The sequence below is a fragment of the Carettochelys insculpta genome, chromosome 3, assembly GCF_033958435.1.
Source record: "Carettochelys insculpta isolate YL-2023 chromosome 3, ASM3395843v1, whole genome shotgun sequence".
NCBI lineage: Eukaryota > Metazoa > Chordata > Testudines > Carettochelyidae > Carettochelys > Carettochelys insculpta.
The window spans coordinates 16,252,597-16,280,548 of NC_134139.1; the positions used below are offsets into that span (position 1 = coordinate 16,252,597).

General features: G+C 44.7%; 1 protein-coding gene across 1 annotated transcript in view; it reads left to right on the forward strand.

The window, feature by feature from the left end:
- The first annotated feature begins 756 nt into the window (after positions 1-756).
- B3GNT2 (UDP-GlcNAc:betaGal beta-1,3-N-acetylglucosaminyltransferase 2) overlaps positions 757-27,952 on the forward strand; it is a 45,945-nt gene continuing 18,749 nt past the window's right edge. The window contains exon 1 of the mRNA XM_074989382.1: positions 757-1,308. The gene's annotated coding sequence lies outside the window, so the exon portion shown is untranslated. The remainder of the gene's footprint in view (positions 1,309-27,952) is intronic.

The window sequence follows — 27,952 nt, forward strand, 5'->3', positions numbered from 1 at the left end:
TAGGGTGTCCTGGCTTCATGGTCCAAGCTCTTCTCTGCAACCAGGAGAGTGGGCACCTTGATAGGAGGCAGAAGGGGGTGAGACTTCCTCTGATCCCTGCAGCGGTGGCTGTAAGAAAAACAACACAGCACCCAAGGCCTGCAGTGACATTGCAAAACTCAGCAACACTGGGTCCTCTCGTGATCGTGTGGTGCCCATGCATGGGCCACCACTGGGCTGGGCAGAGAAGTGCATCCTGCATGCGTGCCCTGTGCCTGTGCCCTAGGACACCAGGGCAGAGGCACAAGGCACTGGGAGGTTGCCCAGTGCGGCAGGGCCATCACAGCTGGCTCGCCCTTTAGCAGTCGGCACAGCGGGGCTGGGGTGGAGACACCTTTGCTCAGGCACCAGTAGCAGGACGAGCAGTGATGCAGAAGGAACAGGGCCGCAGGGTCCTGCCTCAATGATCCACCCATGCTGCTGCGTATGTGTGTGTGTAAAGGCCAGGGCTTCCCCACCCGCACCTCCGCCTCCCCCTCCCCCTTAGCTTTTCCGGGTCCGTCCGCTACGTCAAACGCAAAGACGACAGCGGAATGCGAGCACGAAGCGAACTTTCCTCTCCCCCACCCGAAACTTCGCTCCCTCCCCCACCCTCACACGGATGGGGCCTTCTCATTGGCTAGGAAGGCAGCCTGAGAGGCGGAGCTTAGAGGTCCGCGGCGCTGTACGCTTCCTTCCCTCCTCCTCCTGCTCCTCCCCCCCCCCCCCCCCGGCTCTTCCCCATTGCGCGCGGTCAGATTGCTGGCTGCGGAGCCAGACCTGCCTAGCCGCTCGCTCGCGCCGCCCGCCTCCGTGGCAGGCTGGAGGAGGGGGCCGCGCGCGAGGCAGAGCAGCGGGGCGGGGGACAGGGCAACAAGTGGGTGATTTTCCCGCCGGCATGTTCCGCTGCCGGCGGCTCCTTCCGCCCGGCAGGCGGGTGCCGACGCCCCCCGCTCTTTGAGATCCCTACGCTTCCCCCACTCCCGACGCCGGTGAGGCGAAGCGGCCGCCGCCGGCTCCAGGTGTCGGAGCCACGAGGGATTCTCCTGAGCAGGGAGGAGGCGCCGCCGCCCAGCCGTCCGCCCCCTTCCGCCGCCGCGCCCCTGAGGAGACTGCCCCGTTTCGCCATCGGCTAGCACGGAGATCCGGGCGGGCCGCCCGCCGCCGGGAGCAGGGGCTGAGCGCGGCGGCCGGATGGAGCCCGGCTGCTGAGGCCGTGGGGAGAAGCATGGTGGAGCCGGGAAGCGCCCCAGGAAGAGCCGCCGCGGAGCCCAGCTGTTGTCCGGCAAGGTGTGTACGGTGCGGGGCCGTTTACTCCGGGGGGCGCGACTCCGGCGCCGCGTCCGGAGGCGGGGGCGGGTGAAAAACGGGGCTCGACGGGGCCCTGGCTCCGCAGCGATTCGCCGCCCCGGTCTGCCCAGGGGCCGTTTTAGGCCGAATCGAGGTGTTGTAGGGAGGGGACATCTGCAGTTCCCCCGCCAAGGGGGGCTGGCCTGGCGGGCCGGCCTGTGGGGGGAAGCGAAACCCCAGCCTGGGCTCCGGCGGATGCTGCCGTCACAAACTCTGTGCCTGGCCGCGGAAAGTTACCTGACGTCTGCCGGCGGGGGTCACATTCGCACCAGCCAATCTGAGCGAGGTTGGCGTGTTTCACGCGGAGGGGTGGGGGTGGGGAGCAGGCTCCGGGATGTGACCTCAATGGGTGTTGGGCAAGGAGCTACACAACCAGAGGGAAACGGGGTGTGTGTCCGCTGGGGGTCGGGGGGGATCTCCTCTCCCACTGTGTTGGAGGGAGGTGCCTCCTTTCCCACACTGAGTTTTGTTGTCCGTGCCACTGAGGAGTTTCTCCTTGTTGCAGGAGGAGCGTTCTCGCCTGTTTTTTTTTGCCCAAATTAGATGCACAAAACACCTTTCCGGTGGGCTGAAGTCTTGTGTTCATCAGTGTATGTAGAAAGGAGGAAATTGCTTTTCTTGGCAGACTTTGTTTTGACTGTGTATGTTCATTAGTCACATCATGCTATTTAGTCCTCCAAACCTTCTTGAAACATACTGTACTCTTGGAGAACTGCAAGAAGTCCTATGGCACCTTATAGACTAACAGATATTTTGGAGCATAAGCTTTCGTGAGCAAAGACCCACTTCATCAGATGCGACATCTGATGAAGCGGGTCTTTGCCTATGAAAGCTTATGCTCCAAGCTTATGCTCCAAAATATGTTAGTCTATAAGGTGCCACAGGACTACTTGTTCTCAAAGATACAGACTAACAGGGCTACCTCTCTGATTCTGTATTCCTTGAGGAGAGCTCAGGTTACTTGCTGAGAATGTGCTGGAGCAGCGTACAATTTATTAGTCATCCAGGAAAAATCTGTGATGAAAGTTACTCAAGGCACCTTCTAGCTTGACCTCTAAAAATATGCCTGACTGCTAGAGTTTAATAATTAACTGATGTTTGGCGGAGAGATCTGGATTTAGGGGTCACTTGGCTACATACACCTCTTTTAAATTTAACATTAAACTCCCTGCCTAATTTTGACACACCTAACGTGGTTACATTCAAGAATACTAAAAGTCTAAGTTTAAAAAAAGGTTTCATGTATTATAATGCTCTTTAAATAGCATTTTAACTTTGCAGTGAGAAGTTGAGTATAGAACTCTCTGAGAACTTAATCAGTTGAGTACAAATGCATATATATGTATTTTAAAAGAACATTGTCAAATACAATTTCTTCTGTCTCTCTGATAATTCTTGTGGTTTCACAATCAAGTTTACCAGTTCCCAGATGATGGTTTTTCCTCCTCAGTAGTTGAGAGAATCCCTGACAAACAAATGTGAAACTGACTATAGAAGGAAGACCACTAAACTTGATCCAAAGCCATTTGATGTCAGTGGAAAGATTAATAATGATCTGGATCAGTCCCAAAGTGCTGTCAAATATGCAGAGTAAAATAAACATTTTTTTTTAAATTTAAATTTAAAGGCCTTAAGATTTGGTAAACCAGAAGTAGTATTTGTAATAATTGTTAAAAAATTAGGCAAAGTTGAATGACTTTCAAAAAAATGGTAATGTCCCTTTGTTATGTTGTTGGATGGCTTCCTCATTTATTCTCCTGTATTAAACATTGTTTCATTGTGAATAAGCTTGAGACTAGTAATGGTTAACTTTTGTTAGGTAAGGTAAATCCTGCTTTTGTAGTTTCTCTTGACATATTGTGGTATAATTGCCTACCTGTTTTTATCTTGTCATAGAATTTTACGGTGGAGACCGTAGCACTGAATATAGTTGTTAATAATTAGAATGTTGTATTGTGTCTTTCACATATAAATCTCAAAGGTCTCTACAAAAGAGTGTAAATATTGTCACCATTTGAGAAAGGGGGAAGCTGTGGTACCGAGAAAATCCCTTGCTGAAGGTTGCACAGTACAGAAGGGAATAGGTCAGGTTTTCTGATATCTAGTCAAGTGCTCCATCCAGGAAGTGATGCTCTGTTTCTGTGGTGGTGATTTGCCTATGAACACATAAAGGGATTTGCTGTCATAAATAATTTTTCTTTTTTATTAGTGGCAAACGCAGTGCTTTTTCATTTTTTGTCACTTTGTTTTTTTTAAAGCATAGATGGTATTTTTGGTGTTGCATAGGACACAAATATAATGGTAGTCTTTGTTATGGGAAGGTTGTAACTAAAAGCATGAAGATAAGATGCACTAAGCAAATGTATTTGTGTCCCAATTGCATAAATAATTAGGTACATACTTAACTTATCTATGTACAGAAGGCCATTTGATCATAAGAATTTGCAGTGGATCTTGAAGGATTTCTTCAAGGATCCAACTACAGAGCTTGTTTTTATGGGTAGTTCTGTTAAAATCACTATTATGTACGGTCAGCTGTTGCAATTCTGTTTTTGGTCCGACTAGTTGAGATTCAGCTGTGAAGTCAGTGAGTGGTTTAGCCTTTTCAGAACAAGACTGGAGGACACAGTGGAGAAAATAGGGCTCCCGCTCATGTAGCTGAAATGATGTAGGATCTTAGGGGAAGGCCCTTGCAAGGCCAAGGCTCTCAATACTGTTTCTGTGCTGTAGTATGTCCTTAGTATATACTGTTCGTGGTGATTTTTTTTTTTTTTGTGTGCATACTGCTTTGCTCCCTACGGTTATGCTGTGTAGCTTCAGGTTGGGCTTATGTGAGATTCTCAAGAATAAGAGAGCATTGTCCCCATCCTACTTAGCTGTATAACTGCACACTATGACACCACTTTTTAGTCACCACTTCATTTCAGATTCTTTCTGCTTTTTTTTTATTTAAAATCTGTAATCCTGTCTTAAATTTCTATTCTTTTTCAGGACTCTATTTTGAATTGTCACACTGTTTTCTCCATAGCTAGATTTTAATTTTTATCATCTGCATTGTCAAAAGTATGTTGAGAAGTCTTTGCTGCTTTAGATGACGTGGGAGGCTTTTATTTCAACTTTGTGAATCAGTAACCCAAATACTGCCGCTTACCATGTTTTGATGGCAAGTAGCTTAATAACACCATAAAACAATCTGGGCTGACAACTTGATATTTTATACCTCTATTTTTGCATATTTCATCTCTTCCTTGTTTTTTGCTAAGCTTTTGAAACTGTTACCTTCTATTCCTTTATCCTGTTTAGTCAAAATATTTAAGGCCAAAGCTTGTTTTCTCTTTGTGTAACCTGAGGTACACAAAAGACATACTGTCAAATCTGAGAACTGACCCTTTTCATGAGGATTGACCTAACAAGACTGATTGCTGGCTTTCCAATTTTATTTGTTTCTTTGTTAAAAATCTTGAATCAACTGTGCAGATAGGGTATTAAAATAGTATTAATTCCATAAGATGGTTTGTTTCCACTATGGAAAAAAACAAAGATAAGGAACAAATTTAACTGGTGTTTGGTATCTCGAGCCTTTTAAAATCAGCAGTCAGTATGAGCATTTTTATGTTTTTGGCTGGCTGTTACATGTAACCGTCTAAAAGTATAAAGCTGACCTGTCTGTCTTTTGTATTTTGTTCAGTTACTTGGGTGCTGAACTAATGGGTTTGAAAGGCGAAAAAGCAAAACATCTCTTCAGAATCCATGATTTCTTTTTATAAAAGACAGTCTCAGTTCTAATTTTTTGTGATCTTTCATACCTCTGAAAGAACCCTTGTGTAAAATCTTTTTAATTAAACAAAATGTGATCATTGGCTAACTATTGGATATTTTGTACAGTGTAAAAACATTTTCTAGAATTTAGATCTACACTTAATTGTATGTTGTCTACAAAATGAATAAGAAGACTGTATCTTTCTGGGAAAGAATACTGTACAATTTAACTTAGTCCATCAATATACATTTTATATTATATCCTTAAATTATGGAAATATGTGGTATACTTTTTCTCTGCAGTCACTCAGTGATTACATGACAGTTTCTATTTGCCTACAAGAAAAGCCATGGTAGTGAACTGGAATGGAGAAGAAAGAATGACATTTGAGAACATATTAAGAATTATTTTTCTCTTTTTAGCTCAAAACTGGCAGGTTGTTGACAGTAAATTGTAGAATATGCATCTGAACAGGTGTGAGATAGCAATGACTTTGGTTGTGGTCCTGCACCTTTTAAGTCAAGGGAGCTTTTCCACTGATTTAAAGGAGTGGAAAATTGGGACCATGAGCTGAAAAGAAGCACATAAACTGTCACAGTATTCCAGGCTGTACGTAATGTAGTGAAAGAGCTAGATCATTAAAATGTACTATGGTGACTTGTGCAAAAGAATGATTGAATAGAAACCTCATGGGAAACAATTAGTGTTTAAATAAGAAAGGAAAGAAATCCCAGAGTGTGAGGGCTATGGTGTTCATTTTATTTAACTCAAAGAAAGAATTGATGAAATCATTTCATCAGACTGATCATCAAAAAGATATGTTTTGTTCTGGGAAAATTTATTTTTTTAATGTTTTGATAACTTTAATATTTTAGTAGTCATAACTTATTGAATTGCTGTTAAGAAAAGTTAAATTGTTAAGGTTGCATATTGAAAATTGCTGACGGCTCACTCAAGCTTAACTGAATTTGCTCAACGCAAGTAAAACTCATGATTTTTATTGGTGATTCCTTCATGTTAATAAATTAAGTTATCCTTAGGCCTTGGCAAACCACATAAGGTAAACCATTTAGTTGTACAGGTATTGTTAAAATAATACAATCCCTGCCTTTAGAAAGAGTTACTAGCATAAAAGGGATTATCAGTGTAGCTTATTCCTTTATTTGACTGTGAATAAAATATGCTGGTTTAAAAGGCTCTTTTAAACTTGTATAAATGTAGCCATCCCATCATACCTCTAGCTGAAAATAATTATACTGGTACAAGATTTCTGTGCCATTTAGCCTATATCTTACATGAGTTATTCTCTGATTTCTTTCTGCCATCACCATAACCAAAAAGTCTATAATTTTAGCTTCAGCATATATTATGTTTTATAAATAAGCTTTTTTTGTGTACAGGAAGTTGCCAGTTCTGAGTACCAGCACCTCAGCAGTTCCAGCCATGGGAGTGGCTTCAGGTGGCGGGGTGGGGAGCCAGGTGAGAACCGGTTCCTCTCCTCCCCTTCAAAAAAATCACTGTAAATAAGAATACAGTGAAACCCGAGTTACGCAGGGGTTATGTTCCTTTGTATAACTCAAATTTTTGCACAAGTCAGAGTGGGGAGCCGTGAACCAGGCTGCTGCTTAGTTCCCAGCTCCCTGCCACTTGCAGGACCCAGGAAACTAAGCAGCCCACCAGGGCTGGTCAGTTTCCTGGCTTCTTCTACCTGCCTTCCAGCAGCAGTGCCGCTGTCAGGCTGACAGCCGTGCGGCTGGGGGAAGGCAGGGAGAAGGGGCTCTTAGCCTGCCAAGCTGTCCGCAGGCTGACAGCTGCAGAGCAGCTTCAAGGTGCACTTAATACACATTAAAGTGAGTTACGCGCAACTTGAAGCTGCATATTTCAGGGGTTTACTGTATGCAAAATCTTTCTAAATAGATACGTAAACAGTCTAGTTGAGGAAAAAGAAGATACACCATAATTGAGTTATTTTGAAAGACACATGTTAGACCAAAACTTAGATACACTTAGTGTGTTCTTTAGGGTGGAGGGTGTTTATTTTGGTTACCGGTTTTTGCTAATATATGTTTGATTATTGGAACTGAGATTCTTTAAAATGGTATATGCGCTTTATTTGCAGCTAAAGGGTTTGTGACGTAGGCCTTGCCTATGCTATACTATGCTGTCAATCTATTTCGGCTACGCAAATATTGTAGTTGAAGTCAACGTAATCACCGTGGTGCCTTGCATGTGGTAAGGTCAGTGGGGGTGTCTCTCCTGTTGATGCTGACTACTCTTCTTATCTTGGTGGAGTACAGTAGACCCCTGAGTTATCTGAGGGTTGTGCTCCTGGGCAACCTTGTGTAACTCAGATTTCACGCAAGTTGCTTGGGAGCCATTCCCCTGGGCTTGCAGGAGTCGGGAAAGTGACCAGCACACCAGGGCTGCTCAGTTTCCTGGTTCCCAGTGTGGCAGGGAGCTAGGTACCGGGCGGCAGCCTAGCTCGCCTTCACTGTCGGGGAGCTGGGGAAAAGCCATGACAGCGCAGCTGTCTGTCACCTGGTTCCCCCAGCTGTGGAAGCCAGGGACTGGAGCATGGATCTGACAAAGGAGTTGTGTGCCCCGCAGCCCCTGGGAACCCCAGGATTTTGACTTGTGTTAACACAAGTTAAGCACAAGTCAAATAGTGTATTGCAAGGGTTTACTGTACCAGCATTGATGGGTGTATGCTCAGAGATCAATTTATTGTGTCCACAACAGAGTGAATAAATCAGCTGGCTGCAGTGTTGATCCACCACTAGTGCAGACAAAGTGAGAGTGGATTGATTTAAATCAAGTTACCAAAAAACTAAGACTGACTGTCCTTAGAGTACACTTATTTTTCGGGGGGGAAGAAACCAAGTAGTCCTGTAGCACTGTAACAGCTAACAGTTTTATTTATTTGGTAATGAGCTTTCATAGATAAGACATACTTCATCAGGTTTGGAGAGATTAATTTTGGAGTAAGCCCCACTGAACTCACTGATAATTTTGCTTTCTCAAAAAAGAGGTACAGAATGGATTTCACTTTGAAAAGGTGATTTTTTGCTTAAGTACAATAGGGAATAGACTTATGGCACCACCATTATGGTCTGTATCCGTGATATACCAAAATAAGGGCATGCATTATGTGATATAAGAAAATGACAATTGGCAACTGGCACCATGAGATTTCTCTTTGGCTATGTCTACACTAGAGGGTTTTTTTTGTCAAAACACCTGTTTTGACAAAACCTGTGGAGAGTCCACCTACTAGCAACAGAATTTCGTGCTTTTGTTGACAGCCTTCTGCCTTATTCGACAGATTCTGTCAACAAAAAAGCCATGTGGATGCTCTGGGGGCCCGCTATAAACAGGGCTTCTGGGTTACTGGGCAGCCCTGTCTGCTGTACTTCCAGTTGGCTGTTGTGACGAGAGGGTGGTTGGACTGCCCTGCCACCTCTGTCGACAGAGTGGATCAGTAGAGTGATCTGCTTTCATGTGTGGTCATAATCTGTTGACAGAAGTTTTGTCAGAAGATATCTTCCTACGGTAACGTCTGTCAACACAGCTGCAGTGTAGACATAGCCTTTGTGTATTCTATGGTTGAGTGATAGATTCTAAACCTAGTTAGCTAATTAAACAAGCAATAAGAATTAGTTAAGCTAAACCTATTTTTTTCTAGTAACATCCCTTTCCATAAAAATCTTGGGAATTCATGTGTCAAATCACAGTTCTATGAAGAAGCCTCGAGAGAGTCTTGAAGAATGATGCATTACAAAGTGTACTACAAAGAGTGATGCATTACAAAGTGTATTATTTAAGTTACTAACCAGTTGAGCCATTCAGCCATATCCACATCTTAACCACATCGTTTTCTCCTTATGATGAGCCATCCTTGCAGCTAAGCCCTGCACCGTTATCTTGCACTGCTTACACTTGACACATTTTCATTTTTTAATCAGGGAATGAATTTCTTCAAAATATTCCCAGTTAAGCTATCTCTTTTGCCCGTAAGTAATGACAGTTTTTCTGTGACAAAAGTGTGGGGAATATAGAAGGAAGATGGGTGGGTGGGAGTGAATAACGTCTTCCCTTTCTTCTTCTAGTCCACTCTACTGCCTCCTCTTTTTCCTTCATATATTCTCTCTGTCTGCTGTGCTTAGCCAAGGTCCACCACCACATATGCACAGAACAGAAGCAGTCCTATTTGCCTTGTGTCTGTCTTTGCACGTTAGTTTTTAATCTGCTGCAGAACAGAAGCTGAAAGCCCAAAACTTACCAGAATTAAGAACTTGTAGTTAGAATGACAGACAAGATCCATTAGTTTGTTTTTATGAAACTGTAAGTGTATCTGTAGCCTGTTCGCGATGAGATTTAGTTGCAACTGTTACTTTAAAATCAATATTATATTTTTCATTTAAAAGTCAAAATCTAAATTAAATAAAAACTGCTTTTTAATTAAAAAAACCAATCAGTTTTTTTATCTACTTTGAACAAGAGATCAGCCATTCTGATGGGTTTGAAATAATGTCAGGAGGTAAATTTCTCTAAGGTGCTTGCTTTTAAGGGGCAATATTTCTACAATATTTAAACAAAGGAGAATAAAAATATCTAACTACTGTGGCTATGAGGATAATTTTGTGAATTGGAATTGATGCAGTACTGCCTTTCTGAATCTGTAGCTACCTTTAGCATGCCTGCTACTCATAGGTTTCCTAAACTGCAAAGTGATATTGACAGACCTTGCGAGTTTTGCTATTGTGCTTCAAAATCTTATTCACAGCTATAAATCTGGTATTTATATTAATGTTCTGCGGCTGATTGGAGGGCTAGGGGATAATAGACGGTAAGCACTTTGCTTCAGTCTTCACGGCTGAGGATGTTACAGAGGTTCCTAAATCTGAGCCAGCCTTTTTAGGTGACAAATCTGAGGAACTCTTCCAGATTGAAGTGACATTAGAGGTGGTTTTGGAGTTAATTGATAAGCTGAATAGTTACAAGTCTCCAGGACCAGGCGGTATTCACCCAAGGGTTCTGAAAGAACTCAAATGTGAAATTGCGGAGTTATTAACAGTGGTTTGTAACCTATCCTTTAAATCAGCTTTGATACCCAACGACTGGAAGACGGCCAATGTAACGCCAATATTTAAAAAAGGCTCGAGAGGAGACCCTGGCAATTATAGACCGATAAGTCTAACATCAGTACCAGGCAAATTAGTAGAAACAATAGTAAAGAATAAAATTGCAAGGCACGTAGAAGAGCACGAATTGTTGGGCAAAAGTCAGCATGGTTTCTGCAGAGGGAAGTCATGTCTAACTAATCTATTAGAATTCTTTGAAGGGGTTAATAAACATGTGGACAAGGGGCACCCAGTGGGCATAATATACCTGGATTTCCAGAAAGCCTTTGACACGGTCCCACACCAAAGGCTTTTATGTAAATTAGGCGGTCATGGGATAGGAGGAAAGATCCTTTCACGGATCGGGAATTGGTTAAAAGACAGAAAACAAAGGGTTGGAATAAATGGTAAATTTTCACAATGGAGGGGGGGTAACTAGTGGTGTTCCCCAGGGGTCAGTCCTGGGACCGATCCTGTTCAACTTGTTCATCAATGATCTAGAAAATGAGGTAAACAGTGAGGTGGCAAAGTTTGAAGATGACACCAAGTTGTTCAGGACAGTCAATACCAAAAGGGATTGTGAAGAACTACGAAAAGATCTCAGCAAACTGAGTGATTGGGCAGCAAAACGGCAAATGAAATTTAATGTGGGTAAGTGTAAGGTAATGCACATTGGAAAAAATAACCCAAATTACACGTACAACATGATGGGGTCAAATGTAGCTACGACAGATCAGGAGAGGGATCTTGGAGTTATAGTGGATAGTTCTCTGAAGACATCCACGCAGTGTGCTGCGGCAGTTAGTAAAGCAAATAGGATGTTAGGAATTATTAAAAAGGGATAGATAATAAGACAAAAGATATCATACTTCCCCCTATATAAAACTATGGTACGCCCACATCTTGAGTACTGCGTGCAGATGTGGTCTCCTCACCTCCAAAAGATATATTGGCATTAGAAAAGGTTCAGAAAAGGGCGACTAAGATGATTAGGGGTTTGGAACGGGTCCCATATGGGGAGAGGCTAGAGAAACTGGGACTTTTCAGTCTGGAAAAGAGGCAATTGAGGGGCGATATGATAGAGGTATATAAAATCATGAATGGTGTGGAGAAAGTGAATATAGAAAAATTATTTACCTTTTCCCATAATACAAGAACTAGGGGACACCAAATGAAATTGATGGGTAGTAGGTTCAAAACTAATAAAAGGAAATTTTTCTTCACACAGCGCACAGTCAACCTGTGGAACTCCTTGCCGGAGGAAGCTGTGAAGGCCAGGACTCTATTAGGGTTTAAAAAAGAGGTCGATAAATTTTTGCAGGTTAGGTCCATAAATGGCTATTAGCCAGGGGTAGAGTATGGTGCCCTAGCCTTCAGTACAAGGGCAGGAGATGGATGGCAGGAGATAAATCACTTGATCATTGTCTTCTGTTCTCTTTCTCTGGGGCACCTGGCATTGGCCACTGTCAGCAGACGGGATACTAGGCTGGATGGACCTTTGGTCTGACCCAGTATGGCCATTCTTATGTTCTTAAGTAACTTGAGTTACTCACAAGTGAGAATGCAAAGAAATGGATGCTGAGGGGAAGGATCATAGCAATTAACTAACTTCTCCATAGTTAAAGATGGATGTAAGAAAAGTAGAAATCTCTTTCTTCCTTCCAGTACAGTAAGAACTCAGAGTACGTGACCCCGATCTTACACGTCTGACCCTGACCCCAGCCTGCAAGTGGTTCTGGTTGAAGCCACCCTGCACGGCACCGGTGCAACCCCCTTGCCAGCTTGCAAGCTGCCTGGCCACGCCCCCCCATGCACTGCTCCAATGCGAACCCCCCTGCTGGCTCACAAGCTGCCTGCCTGTCTGCCCTCCCACATGGCTGCAGTGCAACCCCCACCTCTCCACTGGCTTACAAGCTGCCTGTCTGCCTGCCTGCACATGCGGCTCTGGGGTGACTCTCCCTCGCCACTGGCTCACAAGCTAGCTGCCCACCTGCCCCACGTGGCTCCAGTGTGACCCCCGCCCCTGCTGGCTCACAAGCTGCCCACCTGCCACTGCTGCTGCCCCCCCCACCCCGCACAGTGGCAGTGCGACCCACCTGCCAGCTGATGAGCTGCTTGCTGTGGCTCCGGTGCAACCCCCCTGCCAGCTCACCACCCAGGCACAGCTCTGGTTCTGGTTCAACTCCCTGGTCCCCCTCTCCCCCAAGCCCAGCTTGCCACCCGTGCTCAACTCTACCCCCACCCCCCTGCACCCCTAACCAATCCCAGGCTTAGTCCTCCCCCGCCTGCCTCCCACAGCCCCAACCCACTGCCAGGCTTAACCCGCCCCAACTACCACCCCCAGCCCAGGACTTACCTTCCTGGTGCTTCCCCTGCTGCAGAATGTGTGTTCTGCTGGGGAAAAAGCCTGACCCCCAACTTGTGCAAAATCTGGGTTTATGCGAGGGTACATGGAACGGAACCCTCGCATACTTGGATACCTTCCTGTAGTCAAAGAACGGACACATGATATGCATCTGAAACATACTGGTGATAGGTTGATAGCAGGGTGCTTGAGGTTGGTGTAGCAGCCAAGTAGGAATCATAGTACCCTTTCTTTCCAATGGCATCATGAGTGGAAGAGGGCCGGGAGCCTGTTTTTTTCCCCATAGTGTTGCATCTGAATGTTGTTGGTTAGAGGCCTTCCCAACCTTCATGGCAACTTCTGATACAGACAATGCTTAAAAAATAACCTTTGCTTTGTACAAGTGGTATTGGTCTGAACGTTTGTATGGGATGCACATTTGAAATACCTGATCCCCGCCCCCCCCATGTTGCTCCTCAGGTCGGCAAGGCATGCTCAAGGGAAGAAATAATCTCAGAAGAATCTGAAAATGTTCTGGATTGCTCTGTGTTCCTTCAGTCAGTTAAGCATCTTTCTGCCCTGTGATTACAGCATCTAGAGGTTCCATTTACAACACAAAAAAGCAGTCATGTAGCACTTTAAAGACTAACACAATAATTTATTAGATGATGAGCTTTCGTGGAACAGATCCACTTCTTCAGATCATAGCCTTACCAGAACAGACTCCATATATAAAGCACAGAGGTCAAAAATTGTTATCAAGGTTGGCAAATCAGAAGAGCAGAGGGTTGGTGGGGGGAGGGGAATTAAGAGTTAGATAAAACATCAAAGTATGTAGAAGAGCCCTTATAATGGGTCAGGTAATTGCTGCCCCAGGTCAAGCCAAGAGTTAATGTGTCGATTTGGGATCTGAATGTTAGTTCTGAGCATTCTCTCTGTAGATGGTTGTTAGTCCCTTTTCAGTAGAACACAGACTTTCAGATCTTTAACAGAATGGCCCACTCCATTAAAGTGCTGGCTGACAGGTTTGTGTATTTGGAGCTTTTTGATGTCTGTTCTATGTTCATTTATCGTTTGTTGAAGAGTGTTTGTGGTCTGTCCTATGTACATGGTGTGTGGGCATTGTTGGCATGTAAAGGTGTATATGATGTTAGCTGAATGTGTCCATGATTCTGTAATAGGCCCAAAAAAGCCAATAACACAACATCACTTGTCATTACCTATAACCCCCAACTCAAATGACTACGATGCATCATTAAAGACCTACAACTTATCTTAAATCATGATTCTACACTCCAGAAGGCCTTAGGTGACAGGCCTGCTCTTTCCCACAGACAACCTCCCAACCTTATGAGGATTCTTACTAGCAACCACAGGCTATACTACAATAATACTAATCCTGGAACTTTTCCTTGCAACAGTCCGGAATTCAGTGTCAGCACTACTTTGGGAGAAGTGTTGAATTGCAGCTGCAGACCACCAAAGGGAAGTGCATGATCAAAACAAAATGTTTGTTTCTTTTAAAATGTCACTATACAGTTACTGCTTTAATTGTGGAGTGGGTGAGGAGAGAATTATTTAGACGTGGGCTGCCTTTAGCGTTGTTTTAATATCTGATGAAAGTAAGTTAGTGTTTGGAACTAGAGAACTTGGTAGTGTATCTTTTATAATGCCTTACTGCAGGCTGAACCTCCCTTATCTGGCACCCTGGGGACCTGACCAGTGCCAGACAAAAGAATTTGCTCGACCACAGGAGGTCATTATTTTCTAGCACATTACCAATACTCCCACTGCTTATGGGCTCTTAGAAGACATTTAGGGGTAAATTACAGATAAATAACAGCACACAACCCTGAGAGCCAGGACTGGTGGCTGTAAACAAATTGTATGAGATCATGGGAAACGTGGCCCACACCAGTGATACGTGGTCATCCAGCTAACTAAAATCATGCCGGATTATGGATGATGTTGAATGAAGGAGTTCCGGATTAGAGAGGTTCAAGCTGTATTTCAGTCTGACAGAACAACAAGAAGTCTTGTGGCACCTTTATAGACCAACAGATATTTTGAAGCATAAGCTTTTGTGGGCAAAGACCTGCTTCATTAGATGCATGAGTGGGGGGTGGTAGTTTCAGAGGGGTATTTAAAGAGTGGGTCCCAGTAAGAGGGGAGGGCCAGAGCTGACAAGGTATATTCAGCAAGGTGGAAATGGTCCAGTATCAACAGTACTTACCAAAAGAGGAAAAAGCAAATCAGATCAGACAGGGGGATGTGAGCCTTTGTCAGAGTCTAATGGAGAGATATTAGCACCCAGAGCAGAGAAACTGCCTTTGTAAGCTGCAAGCCACTCCCAGTCTCTCTTTAATCCTTGGTTTATGGAGTCAAATTTGCAAATAAACTGCAGCTCAGAGCTTTCTCTCTCCATTTGATTTTTGAAATTTCATTTTTTCAGGACTGTCACCCTTAAATCTGCCACTGAGTGTCCAGGGAGATTGAAGTGTTCCCCCGCAGGCTTCTGTACATTACCGTTCCTGATGTCTGATTTATGTCCATTTATTCTTTTATGGAGAAACTGTCCAGTTTGGCCAATGTAAATTGCAGTGGGGCATTGCTGGTACATGATGGCATATATTATATTAGTAGATGTTCAGGTAAAGGAGCCCCGATGGTATAATTGGTGTGAGGTCCTGTGATGATGTCACTGGTATAGATATGTGAGCCGAGTTGGCAGTGAAGACTGTTGCAGGAGCTGGTTCCAGGCCTAGAGTCACTGGTTTGTGATTTGTAGTGGTTGGTGAGGATTTGTTTAATGTTGACAGGCTGTCTGTAGGCGAGGACAGGCCTGCCTCCCAAGGTCTGTGAGAGTGAAGGATCATTGTTCAGGATGGGTTGCAGATCACTGATGATGCGCTGGAGAGGCCTTAGGTGGGGGCGGTATGTGATGGTCGTGGTGTTCTCTTGTTTTCCTTGCAAGGCCTGTCTTGTAGCCGGTGGCTTCTGTATATCCGTCTGGCTCTATGAGTCTGTTTCCTCACTTCCTTAGGTGGGTATTGCAGTTTGAGGAAAGCTTAGTAAAGGTCTTGTAGATGTTTCTGTCTGATGGATCAGAGCAAATATGGTTGTACCTTAGCTCCTGGCTGTAAACAATAGATCGTGTAGTATGCCCTGGATGGAAGCTGGAGGCATGTAGATAAGCAAAGCAGTCTGTGGGTTTTCGGTATAGGGTGATATTTATGTGACCATCGCTTATCTGCACAGTATTGTCCAGGAAGTGAATTTCTTGTGTGGACTGGTCCAGACTAAGGTTGATGGTGGGGTGGAAACTGTTGAAATCATGGTGGAACTCTTCAAGAGCCTCCTTCCCATGGGTCCAGATGATGAAGATGCCATCAGTGTAGCACAGGTAGAGGAGGGGCGCTAGGGGACAAGAACTGAGAAAGCGTCGTTCCAGGTCAGCCATAAAAATGTTGGCATACTGTGGGGCCATGCGGGTGCCCATAGCAGTGCCACTGATTTGAAGGTATAATTTGTCCCCGAAATCTGAAATAGTTGTGGGTAGTCTGACAGTAGAATTTCGTCTTGGCTGATGGCCGAAGTTAAGGCTGTTGCAAGAAATCTGTATATATCTTTTTTTTTTGCTTAACTGCATACTTCACCATATGTCTGAAAATGCACTTTAAGAGGCTGTGAAGACTAAGCTTTTAAACATTTCAATCTAATCGTATCTATTGACAGTCCAATATAATTTTGTTGACTTCATGCCTGAAGTATCATGATTTTTTCTTTAAATATTTAAAAGTGAATGCAGAATATATATGGTATTGGGCTGAATGTATAGGAGGCTATGCAAGAAAATTGCAACAACTTACATCAGTTTTTAAACCAGTGCTGTCCTCTTTATTTCTGCTAACAAAATTGATTTATGTTAAACCCAGAATAAGCCTGGTTGTAACTACAGTAAGTGTGTCAACATAGTTTTTTGTTGTTTTAACCAAGTTAATTTGAACCATTTTCACCTTTTAATTAATCTGGTGAAACTTTGATTCATGTCAAGCTCTTTTTACATAGAAATTTGAATACAGTTAAGTCACAAATAGAGCATTGTAAAATTTAATCAGATACAGACAGACATCATCTTCCTCTCCAAATGCAAACAGATGGACATCATACCAAAAGGACTGAAGGTGAAAAACCCACCGAAATCCAACATGCTACGCAGATTGTGTGGCACAATCTTTCACCATACTCCCTAAGAAACTGAGGAACCACCTGATCATCATCCTATAAAGCAAACAGGAGAACATCAAAAAGGAGCTCTCATCTGGAGACTCTCATAAAAAGCCAACCCTCCACACAATCATCCACGTGGCTGGACTTACACTAAAATAAGACAGGAGATTTACAATTCACGCTTCTCTTCTCTACAGAAGAAAAAGGACTGTAAACTGTCCCTCCTCTTTTCCACATGGGGCCACAATAGTGTAACCTTAATTCACCCAGAAATATTGTCAATCTATCCAGCTACACACTCAACCCGGCAGAAGAATCTGCCCTTTCTCAGGGACTCTCGTTTTGCCCCACCACCACCGTAAACTTGATACAGTTCAGCCAGGATCTGGAGGCCTACTTTGGCCGACTCTGACTCAAGGAATACTTCTAACACGACACTGAACAGCACACTGACCCACAGGTACACTCCCACCTACAGTACAAAGAAAATTCTTCACAGACTCCCCTGCTGGTTGAAATGACAAACTGGACCTATACATAGAATATTTCTGCCAACGTGCACAGGCAGAAATTGTGGAAAACGGCATCACTTACCCCATAACCTCAGCCGTGCAGAACACAATGCCATCAACAGCCTCAGAAACAACTCTGACATTGTCATCCAAGAGGCTGACAAAGTAGGTGCTGTTGTCATCATGAATAGGACTGACTACCAAAAGGAGGCTTCCAGGCAACTCTCCAGTGTCACATTCTACAAGCCGCTGTCCCAGGATCCCACTGAGGAGTACACAAAGAAACTACAGCATCTGTTCAAGACCCTCCCTATAAAAACACAGGAACAAATCTACACAGACATACCCCTAGAACCCCAAAAAGGTTTATTCTACCTTCTACTCAAGATCCATAAACCTGGGAATCCCAGATGCCCCATCATCTCAGGCATTGGCACCCTCACTACAGGATTGTCTGGATATGTGGACTCTCTACTCAGACCCTATGCTACCAGCACTCCTAGCTTTCTTCAAGATACTACCGACTTCCTTAGGAAACTACAGTTCATTGGTGACCTTCCTGAAAACACCATTCTGGCAACCATGGATGTAGGGGCTCTTTATGTTAATATCCCACATGAAGATGGACTTCATGCTGTTAGGAACATTATCTCTGATGAAACCAAGGCACAAATGGTGATGGAGCTTTGTGACTTTGTCCTCACCCAGAACTATTTCAGATTTGAGGACAATTTATACCTTCAAATCAGTGGCACTGCTATGGGCACCCGCATGGCCCCATAGTATGCCAACATTTTTGTGGCTGACCTAGAACAATGCTTCCTCTGTTCTCATCCCCTTGTGCCCCTCCTCTACTTGCACTACACAGATGACATTTTCATCATCTGGACCAATGGGAAAGAGGCACTTGGAGTTCCACCGTGATTTCAACAGTTTCCACCCCCGGGACCAGCCTGGACCAGTCCACACAAGAGATCCACTTCCTGGACACTACTGTGCAGATAAGCGATGATCACACAAAACCCATGGACCGCTATGCTTATCTACACGCCTCCAGCTTCCGTCCTGGGCACACTACACAATCCATTGTCTACAGCCAGGCACTAAGGTACAACTGCATTTGCTCCAATCCCTTAGATAGAGACAAACATCTAAAAGACTTTACCAAGCTTTCCTTAGGTGGGTATTGTAGTTTCAGGAAGTGAAGAAACAGACTCACAGAGCCAGATGTGTACCCAGAAGCCACTGCTACAAGACAGGCCCAACAAGGAAAACAAGAGAACACCACTGACCATCACATACAGTCCCCAGCTAAAGCCTCTCCAGCGCATCATCAGTGATCTGCAGCCCATCCTGGACAACGATCCTTCACTTTCACAGACCTTGGGAGGCTGGCCTGTCTTCGCCTACAGGACAAATTCTCACAAGCCACAGTAACTCTAAACCTGGAACCAACCCCTGCAACAAACCTTGCTGTCAACTCTACTCCGATATCTACACCAGCAGTATTATCACAGGACCTAACATCAACCATACCATCAGGGGCTCTTCCACCTGCACATCTACTAATATAATATATGTCATCAGGTGCCAGCAATGCCCCACTGCAATTTACATTGGCCAGATTGGACAGTCTCTATGTAAAAGAATAAATGGACATCAATCAGGCATCAGGGATGGTAACATACAAAAACCTGTAGGACAACACTTCAGTCTTCCTGGACACTCAGTAACAGATTTAAAAGTAGCAGTCCTACAACAAAAACATTTCAAGAATAAAATGTAAATTTCTGAGCTGCATTTCATTTGCAAATTTGTCTCCATCAACCAAGGATTGAACAGAGGCTGGGAGTGGTTGGCCCATTATAAAAGCAGTTTCACTGCTCCACATTAGCATCTGACAGTGGGCCACCCGCCCCCACCCCGATGAAATGACTTGTTTTCTCCTCTCTTGATGTTTACTACTCCACGTTAACTGCCGATGGTGGGCCATTTCCACCCTGACTGAACAGTCTTTGTCAGCTCTGGCTCTCCCCTTTACTGAGAACCCCCTCCTTAAATGCTCCTCGGAAACCCACCCCCACTCATGTATCTGACGAAGCGGGTCTTTGCCCACAAAAGCTTATGCTCCAAACTGTTAGTCTATCAGGAGCCACAGGACTTCTTGTTGTCATTGTAAAATTGTTTTTATTAATTTAAAGCAACTTTAAAAGTGAATTTTTTCAAAACACGTTTTATATGATTTATTAAAGAAAGTATTACTTAGTGGTAGTAGTAGGCATCTTTCAGTCTGCACAGACTATGGATCGTGCCCTTTAAAGTTTCAATTTAAGACTTCATTTACAGCGTCTATTGTGACTATAAAGACCCACACGAGAGTGACAGTCCTTGCTGCATCTCTTGCAGATGTAGTGGGTGTCTGGCAAGTCCTTATTGTGCTTTCTGTGCGCTCGCTTCTCCTCTTCTAGCTGTCTGATCTTCAACTCGCCCTTCTGAAGGCCCTTGTGTAATCCCTGCCTCCATCTGCCGTGGTCGTCTGCTAGTTCTTCCCAGTTGTCCAGCTCGATGTCTACCTCTCTGAGGTCTCTCTTGCAGACATCTTTGTAACGCAACTGGGGGCGTCCGGGGGGTCTTTTGCCAGAGGCTAGCTCACCATACATGATGTCTTTTGGAATCCTTCCATCGTTCATCCTGTGGACGTGGCCAAGCCAGCGGAGTCGACGCTGCCTGAGGAGGATGTGCATGGTTGGGATTCCAGCTTGCTTGAGGACGGCTGTGTTGGTAACTCTGTCCTTCCATGATATTCCAAGGATGCGCCTAAGGCAGCGCAAGTGGAAGACGTTCAGCCTCTTTTCCTGGCGGGCATACAGGGTCCAAGTCTCGCTGCCATAAAGGAGGGTTGCGGGGGATTAATCTGATTCTTTCTAATTAACATGTCCATTAAGATTTTAGTGGAGTTCATCCCTTCACACTTAATTTTTTTTTATAGACAGAAAAAGGAAAAAAAAAAAAGCTTTTCCTGTTTTCTAATCGGCCAGTCATTTTTCAGTTTTGAATGAACTAGTATTGAACTGATCTAGTTGAATAAATGGAAATGAAGAAAATTTTCTCTTTTGAATGTGTGTCCATATGTAGATTCTGTTGTTAGTGTTCAGGTGACTTTTACTCCAAATTTGGCAACATTTTGCTCATGTGGCTGTTGTGTCAGCGCCAAGACATCGGACTGCTTTGGCACTAATGATGCTCATCTCCCTATCCTCTGAAGGACCTGGCTCTGCCAGTGGAACCAGACTATGCTTTTTCTTCAGTTTCATTGAAAGTCCCCAGTGATGATAGAACCTCAAATATATGCTGTTCTCAGAAGTGGCCATATAATCATCATACACAAGACTGAGACCTTCCTCAAGACCTTTTCCAGATGGGTATCCATTTTGACAATTCAGGAAGACTTGGTGACCCAAAGCAATTCAAAAATGGGGGTGGGGGAGAGGCAGAGCTGTAATTAGCTAATTTTACACCTGAGGCAAGAATATAAAATTGTGTCCCCTCATGTTTGTATATTCATATTGTTATTTCACGCAAAAGGGGAAATATATTAATAATATAGCATGACATTTACTATGGTTGATCAGAGTTGTGGTGGTGGAAAGACACTCATCCCCAAACTGCTCCTGCCTGGCTTAAACCCTCACACTGGGGGGCTAGGAGTCGCTCTGGCTGAAGGGGAGGAGTCATACTTAGGCACGAGGGGCCACTCGGGCTGCAGGGGTTAGGGGAGTCACACTTGGGCTGCAGGAGGCTAGGGGAGTCACTCAGGCTAGAAGTCACTTGGGCTGAAGGGGGACTTAAGGGTGTCTCACTCAGGGGTATGGGAGTCACACTCAGAAGCTAAGAGTCAGTCTCAGGCTGCAGGGAACTAGGGGAGGCACAGGGACCCCTGTAGCTGGAATTCGGCTGGGGTGTGGAGCTCTGGCTGGCAGTGCCAGCTGCAGGAAACCTGGCTGGGGCTGGTGTGGAGATGCTCCTCCCCCACAGCTGGAAGTTGGCAGTGCCAGATCTCTGGCCAGCGGTGCCAGACGCGGGAAACCCGGCTGGGGCTGGTGGGGAGAGCCCCCCCACCTGTGGCTTGAAGCCAGCTGGGGTAGAGCCCTGAGCGGCAGAGCCAGCTGCTCGGACCCCAGCCGGGGCTGGGAGGGAACCCAGACCCCTGCAGCTGGAAACTGGCCTGTGGGAACCCTTCTGGGGTCTGAGGGGACCTCATCTTCTGCAGAGGCTGGAAGCCAGGGAGCTGATCAGCTCTGCCCTCCCTCTCAGCCTTGGACTCGGGCCCCCACCTTACCTGAGCTGGGCACTGCTCTTAAGGTATGCAGTTCTCTACCCTGCAGCTGAAATGGTTCTCAATGTAATTGGTAGGCTTAACTGCCTAATGGCTGTTAATCCAATTAAGAAGTTGAGAACCACATCAGGATTGTTAATGGCTTCTTAATAGCCAGCTGTGGAGCTGCCCAGCCCAGCCCAGCCAGCAGCCCCTTTTGAAATGTAATTGGGACCCATGTTTGCATCCTGATAGGTTGGGAAACCCTGCTCTAGAGCTAAGTAGTGGCATACCCTCTCAGGAGAAGGAAGGCACTCATTTCTGACCTCCCTCTTTACACTGGAACCAGAACACCCCATTCCAGTGGGTTTAAAATATCTCACTTGGTCTCTTATTCCTTCAGAATAGAACTGAGCACCTCAGGAGACTATCTACTTAAGTTGCAGTGTCCAGACCTGACCCAGTGTCACCACATCCCTGTTCAAGACCTCTTCAACAACAAGAAGAACCTGAGAATATAGCACCTGTGGCTGAACTCCCTTCTCCATGGGCTACATCCTCCTCTTTCGCAGGGAAAGCTGTCTTCTCTCCAAGTGACTTCTAGGAGCTTTGTAAGAGTGTTGAAAGCTCTCTGAATGTCCGGGGATAAACCAATAAGCATGTGGGTCTACTCTAGTCCCCCACCAAAGGGGAGGATAAGACTCACTTAGTTGAATCAGTAAGCATTGCTAAGTTACTCATTTAGTGCTGCAGGAAGATGGGAATTTTGAGGAATATTTACATGTATGGGGAAGAATTAGGGATGAGGGATAGTCTGATGGTTAAGGCATTGGCCGGGGATTGATGTATTCGCTAAGTGTGTGACCTGCAAAACATTTTTTTAAAAGTTGAGATTTTGCCTTTTTGTTGTAAAGTCTGAATGTCTGAAAGTGATTAGTTTTTTGTTTAAAGAAACGTTTTTATATCTGTTTACTTTGGAAATCTCACAAATGTCAAGAGCCTTTCTCCATACTTTTGCTGAGGAATTTAGGGATTCTTAAAATGACTTTTGATGCTTTATTTGAAAGAAGAAATGTGTTGAATCTCTAAGTATTCTTTTATCCAAAATGATAATTAGGGATTAGTTATTTATGTTACTATAAGTTTTCCATCACACGCTAGATTTGTTCTCACTGTTTAGTCCAGAGACTATACAGGCATTTTATACATTTTCAAGTGGAAGAGGTTCAGTGGGAGGGCTTGTAAGAGAGGCCTACTGTGAAGTAGCCTTTATAGTCTGCTTAATACTCACTTTTTAAGAAGGGGGAGACATGAATTCAGGCACTTCTCCAGCGAAGGGATATTAACTGAGGTTTCCTATATCCTGTGAGTACTCCAGTGACTGGGCTATCTGGGGGAAGGGGCTGTTCATCTTCTCTTGCAGTTCTGTAAGTCAAAACCTTTGTCTCCTTTGTTTTTTATTAAGAAAAGTTAAAAATGTCCGGGAAACAAAGGTTTAGTTTTCAAGATATAACTTTTTTGACTTAATTTGACTACCAGAAATCTTCATTTTTGATTCACGTCAAACTGGGTTCTTTTTGTTGTGTGTGGTTTTTAAAACTGGGATTCTGTTTCGATTTCCTGCTTCTACTAAATATTCCAAAGAACAGCAGGTTGAACCTTACTAGTCCAACACACTTTTCCTCTGGCAACAGCCATAATTTGGCATAATTTTAATGAGTCAGATGACCACTTATCATGGGTGTGGCCAAGTTTCCAGGGGTCCTGTCAAGTTTTAAGAGTCACCTGTCCTGGCTCTCAGTATTCTGTGCTGTTACATAGCTGTAATTTACCCATAAACATCTTCTAAGATACCATTAAGCAGTGGAACTGTTGGTAATGCTACTAGACAATACTGACCTCCGATGGTCTGGCCAGTTCTCTCATTTGGCACCAGTCAGGTTCTGAGAGTGCCAGACTAGAGCGGTTCAGCCTGTGTTGGCTAGATGTAAGTGGTGCAAGAGAGAGAATTGTTCTTTTTTGAACAAGGGAGAGGGGCTCCATAGTTTGTATAGTCTCACAAATCGGGGGGGGGTGACCTGGAGACGTCCTACTTGTCATCGAGAGACTGTCAAGATAAGTCTCCAGCTTAATAGTAAGGTCACTGTGACGGACACGCTAGAGTAGTCAAGTATTCAGCTTATAACAAAAGGGGTAAAGACAGTTCAAACTGAGACCATTTAACTCAGAAGTAAGGTGTAACAAACTTAATGATTCAGTGTGTTCAACAGCTTATTGAAGAATTTGGTGATTTTTTTCTTTTTATCACTTGAAATCTTTAAATTAAATGATGCTTTGGTTAAACTACAACTTACTAGACTGCTAAAGTAACTACTTGGTGAAATGTTAAGGCCTGAGTTAGAGCAGATTTCTTTCTTGCAATAATCTCGTCTGGCTTTAAACATTTATGAAGATTAAGTCCTTTTTGGCTCACTGCAGATTTCACAGTCACTCTTCCTAATTCAAATCTTAATTCTTCTCCCAAACTATTCCTATTTTTTACCTCTCCATTCTCTACAAGCTTGCTTTTTTGCTATTTTGAAATATTGCTGAAGTACATGCTTACCTTGAGCAGAACTTCGCTGTGAACCTTTATTTATTCGTAGAGTACTGTGGTTTTTTGTAACTTCTTTAAATTTTGAGACAGACATTTAGATAATCAAGAAAATTGCGGCCAGACTTCAGACAGTTGTCTCGTTTTCCTTCTCTTCGTATTTTGAAGTTTCTAGACCTCTGCTTCTGAACTGAGGTAATGAATTATAGCTCTCCTCCCATCAATACAGGTTTAGATGCTTCTCATTTAGTCCCCCAGGGAGGTGACAATGAGTGCAGTATCTCAACTCACTGCGTTCACAGTGCACCCAGTCCAAAGACAGCAGCATAGTTAAGTATCAAACCTAAATGTACTGCCACTAAGCTACATTTCTCTATTCTCCCCCCCACCCACACACACACATTTTTTGCCTGCCCTCCTTATCCCCATAGAGCACCCTCAGCAGCAGATTTACAGCTCAGCTCCAGGACTCTCTTATCCAGCACCATCCAGATGCCCCAGAACAAGAGATTGTGTGGCCGGTGCATGAGCCCCAGTGGGGTCAGGAGACAGAGCAGCCTTGTCCCTCACAACAGCTGGAGCCCTGTGGGAGAGAGACTAAAGGCTGGGGTTGCAGCAGTTTCAAAGCGCAGGGCTGTTTGGGTGTAGAAGTCCTGGATCACCGCTCAACTGGCAAATTCCTGAGCATGCCAGATACAGTGGAACCTGTATCTGTATGTAGTATTTCTCTAACGAAACAAACAAACAAAAAAAAATGCATGACATTGAAGATTCAGTCACTCCTCCTATTGGTGACAAGTGTCAGGCTACCTGTACAGTTACCAGGAAAGGTGATGGCTGCTACACAATTTTAGGTACTCCAGTTGCATACCTAAAATCGATTTTGCAGCCCTGGACATTGGTCCCTTTCTTCACTGTGGAATGTCGACAGGTGCACGCCTTCTGCTGACATTCCTTAATCCTTGTGGCTGCCAGGGAGTTCTGGGGTTGATATTGACCCTGGAATGTGCCATTTTGTGCATGTGCAAAACCGCACCCTGGAAGATGGAATTGAAGCGTTCTATCTTCCGTGGCCAGTGTAGAGGTAGGCACGTTAGGCTGTATTTGCAAAAACAATGAGGAGCTTTGTGGCATCTTAAAGGCTAACAGATTTATTTGGGCATGAGCTGTTGTGGGAAAAATCCGTTTCTTCAAATCACAGGAGTCCTCATTGTTCCTGTTGGGTCATACAGAAACACTGGAATCCAGTTTTAGACACATGCCTTATCTGCCCATGCCTGTGAACTGTTTAAGTAAAACAAAACAGCTTAGCTAAACATCAGTCTTCGACTACTGCTGAAGTTACAGAGACAACTGGTTTTTTTATTTGTTGTGGCTGGCAACCGGCATCATTCTTATTTCTTCTGAGGTACTATATCAGTGAAAAATGTAGAAAGGTACACTGAGACCGAACCCAATGTTGGGGAGAGGTAGCTCAGTGGTTTGACTGTTGGCGTGCTAAACCCAGAGTTGTGAGGTCTATCCTTGAGGGGACCATTTAGGGATCTGGGGCAAACAACTTGGTGGGGTGGGAATTTGTCAGGGATACTGATGTGTCCTGCTGAGAGACCAAGGGAACTAGACTCATTGATCTCTGAAGGTCCCTTCCAGCTCTGTGAGATAGGTATATATTCTGACACTAGTGCAACAGGACTGGTACATTTTTCTTTGAGTTGAGAGAGTGATACATGTGTCTGTGCTCCAGGTTTGCCCTGTTGTAGATCCATTGGCTACACTGATGTAGAAGTACCTAGTGCAGACAGATTGAGTCAGAAGTAGTCTGGCTTCTTCAGGGCTTCTTTCTTGTGCCTGAGTTCTTATACTATATAGATTTCAGGAACAAAAGAAGTAATTAGGGTTGTCTATTCTGAATGCTAGAGGTTTCTCATTATGCTAATGCCTCCTCTTTTTCACTGGCTGTAGTTAAAACTTCTTCAGTAAAAGTCTGTCCACGTAACTTGCTCAGATTGCTACTATTACAGTGTAAACTGCAGAAAGCTTCTACATTTTATGCTGCTGGGAAGTTGCCCAAACTCAAAATGCATACCAATACCATTTTAATCAGTTAGTGCCATATCCCCAAATCAGATGGAAAGCAGTTGTCATCTTAAGACATAGCTGTGTTGATTTACCTTAAGGGAAACCACATGTATTGGACTGCATTACTGGTTTTGTAGTTCTAAATCCAGTTCCCCCTGTTGGCTGGCAACATTATATAATCTCATGTCTTTAAGCATCAAGCATTAAAATTGTGAAGTCTATTTGTTACAACAGCAGTTGCTGTCTTTTATGGAATTTATTGAACTACTTGTCAAAAATACTGTCTTTCAACAATGAGTTCTACTGACTTAACGTTTAAAAGAACATTTTCTTCCATTTTAAACTTCTTGCCCGTGTAGTTTCTGTGCCTCAGTATATAGCTGTATAAAAGGATTCTCAAATTTCATTGCACCATGACCCTCCTCTGATAAGAAAAATGTGTACACAATCCTGAGAAGGGAGACTGAAGCCTGGAGTGCATGAGCCACACCTCCCCAGGCAGGAAGCCAAAGCAGGAGGCTTGGCAGAGGCCCAAGCACAAGGGATTCATCCCGGTGCATGGGGCCTGTAACTGAGCCCTGCCATCCAGGACTGCAGCCAAAGCCTGCCCAACCTGGTTGGGTACGGTTGATCTTGGGCCTTGGGTGATGGGGGTTTGGGTTTCTGTTCTAGGTCCTAGCCCATCTAATACCAGCCCTCCCAACTCCATTAAAATAATGTCACGAACCCAACCCACAGTATGAGCCATGGTAAAGAATTATACTGATGGTCACATGGCTTTTTCCTTCAGCCTACTTATAACCATTTTTAAAGAAATACAATGAATTCAAGAGAGTTAATTGTTATACACTCATACCTCGCTATACAAGCACAGTTGGTTCCCAACTTTCTGCTCACAAGTGAAAACTCGTAAGAGGAACACTAAATTCTCATTAAAATAAAGGTAAAAGTCTCTGATTGGTTCTTAATGCTCCTAACTCAGTGAAGGAGTGGCAGAAGGTGGCACTGCTTTTGATAGGTAAGTGAATCTTGGGTTTGGGGGTCGAAAAGATTAAAGGCTGGGGGCAGTTTAGGGCCATGAGTGGGAGGGAGGGTTAAAACCTGGCGGCGGGTTGTGTCCCTGGGGTGGGTGGGAGGTTCAGGCTGCTGAAGGTTGGGTGTGTGGTCCGGCGGGGGGAGGCAGCTGCCATGGGGCCAGTCTGCGGGGCTGGAGGGAGGGTTAAGAGTACAGGTGGGTTGGGGCTGGCAGGGGGGTTAAGCCTGCCACAGGGCCAGTCTGCAGGGCTGGCATGGCAGGGGTCAGGCTGTCATGGGTCCGGTGGGGAGGTTAAGGCTGCCGCAGGCCTGGTCTGTGGATCGGCACAGGAGTCAGGCTGCTGCGGGGCCAGCAGTGGCGGAGGGCCCTGGGGTCAGGCTGCCACAGGGCAGGTCTGTGGGGGTGGGGCAGGGAGGGTGGTTAAGGCTGCCACAGGGCTGGTCTGTGGGTCGGCACGGGGGCAGGAGCAGGTTGCTGAGGGGCCAGGCTGTGGGGCTGGCACAGGGGTTAAGGCTGCCACAGGTTGAGGCCGGCAGCAGGGGTCACACCTCTGTGGGGCCAGCATGGGGGCCGAGGTCAGCCTGCTGCGGGTTAG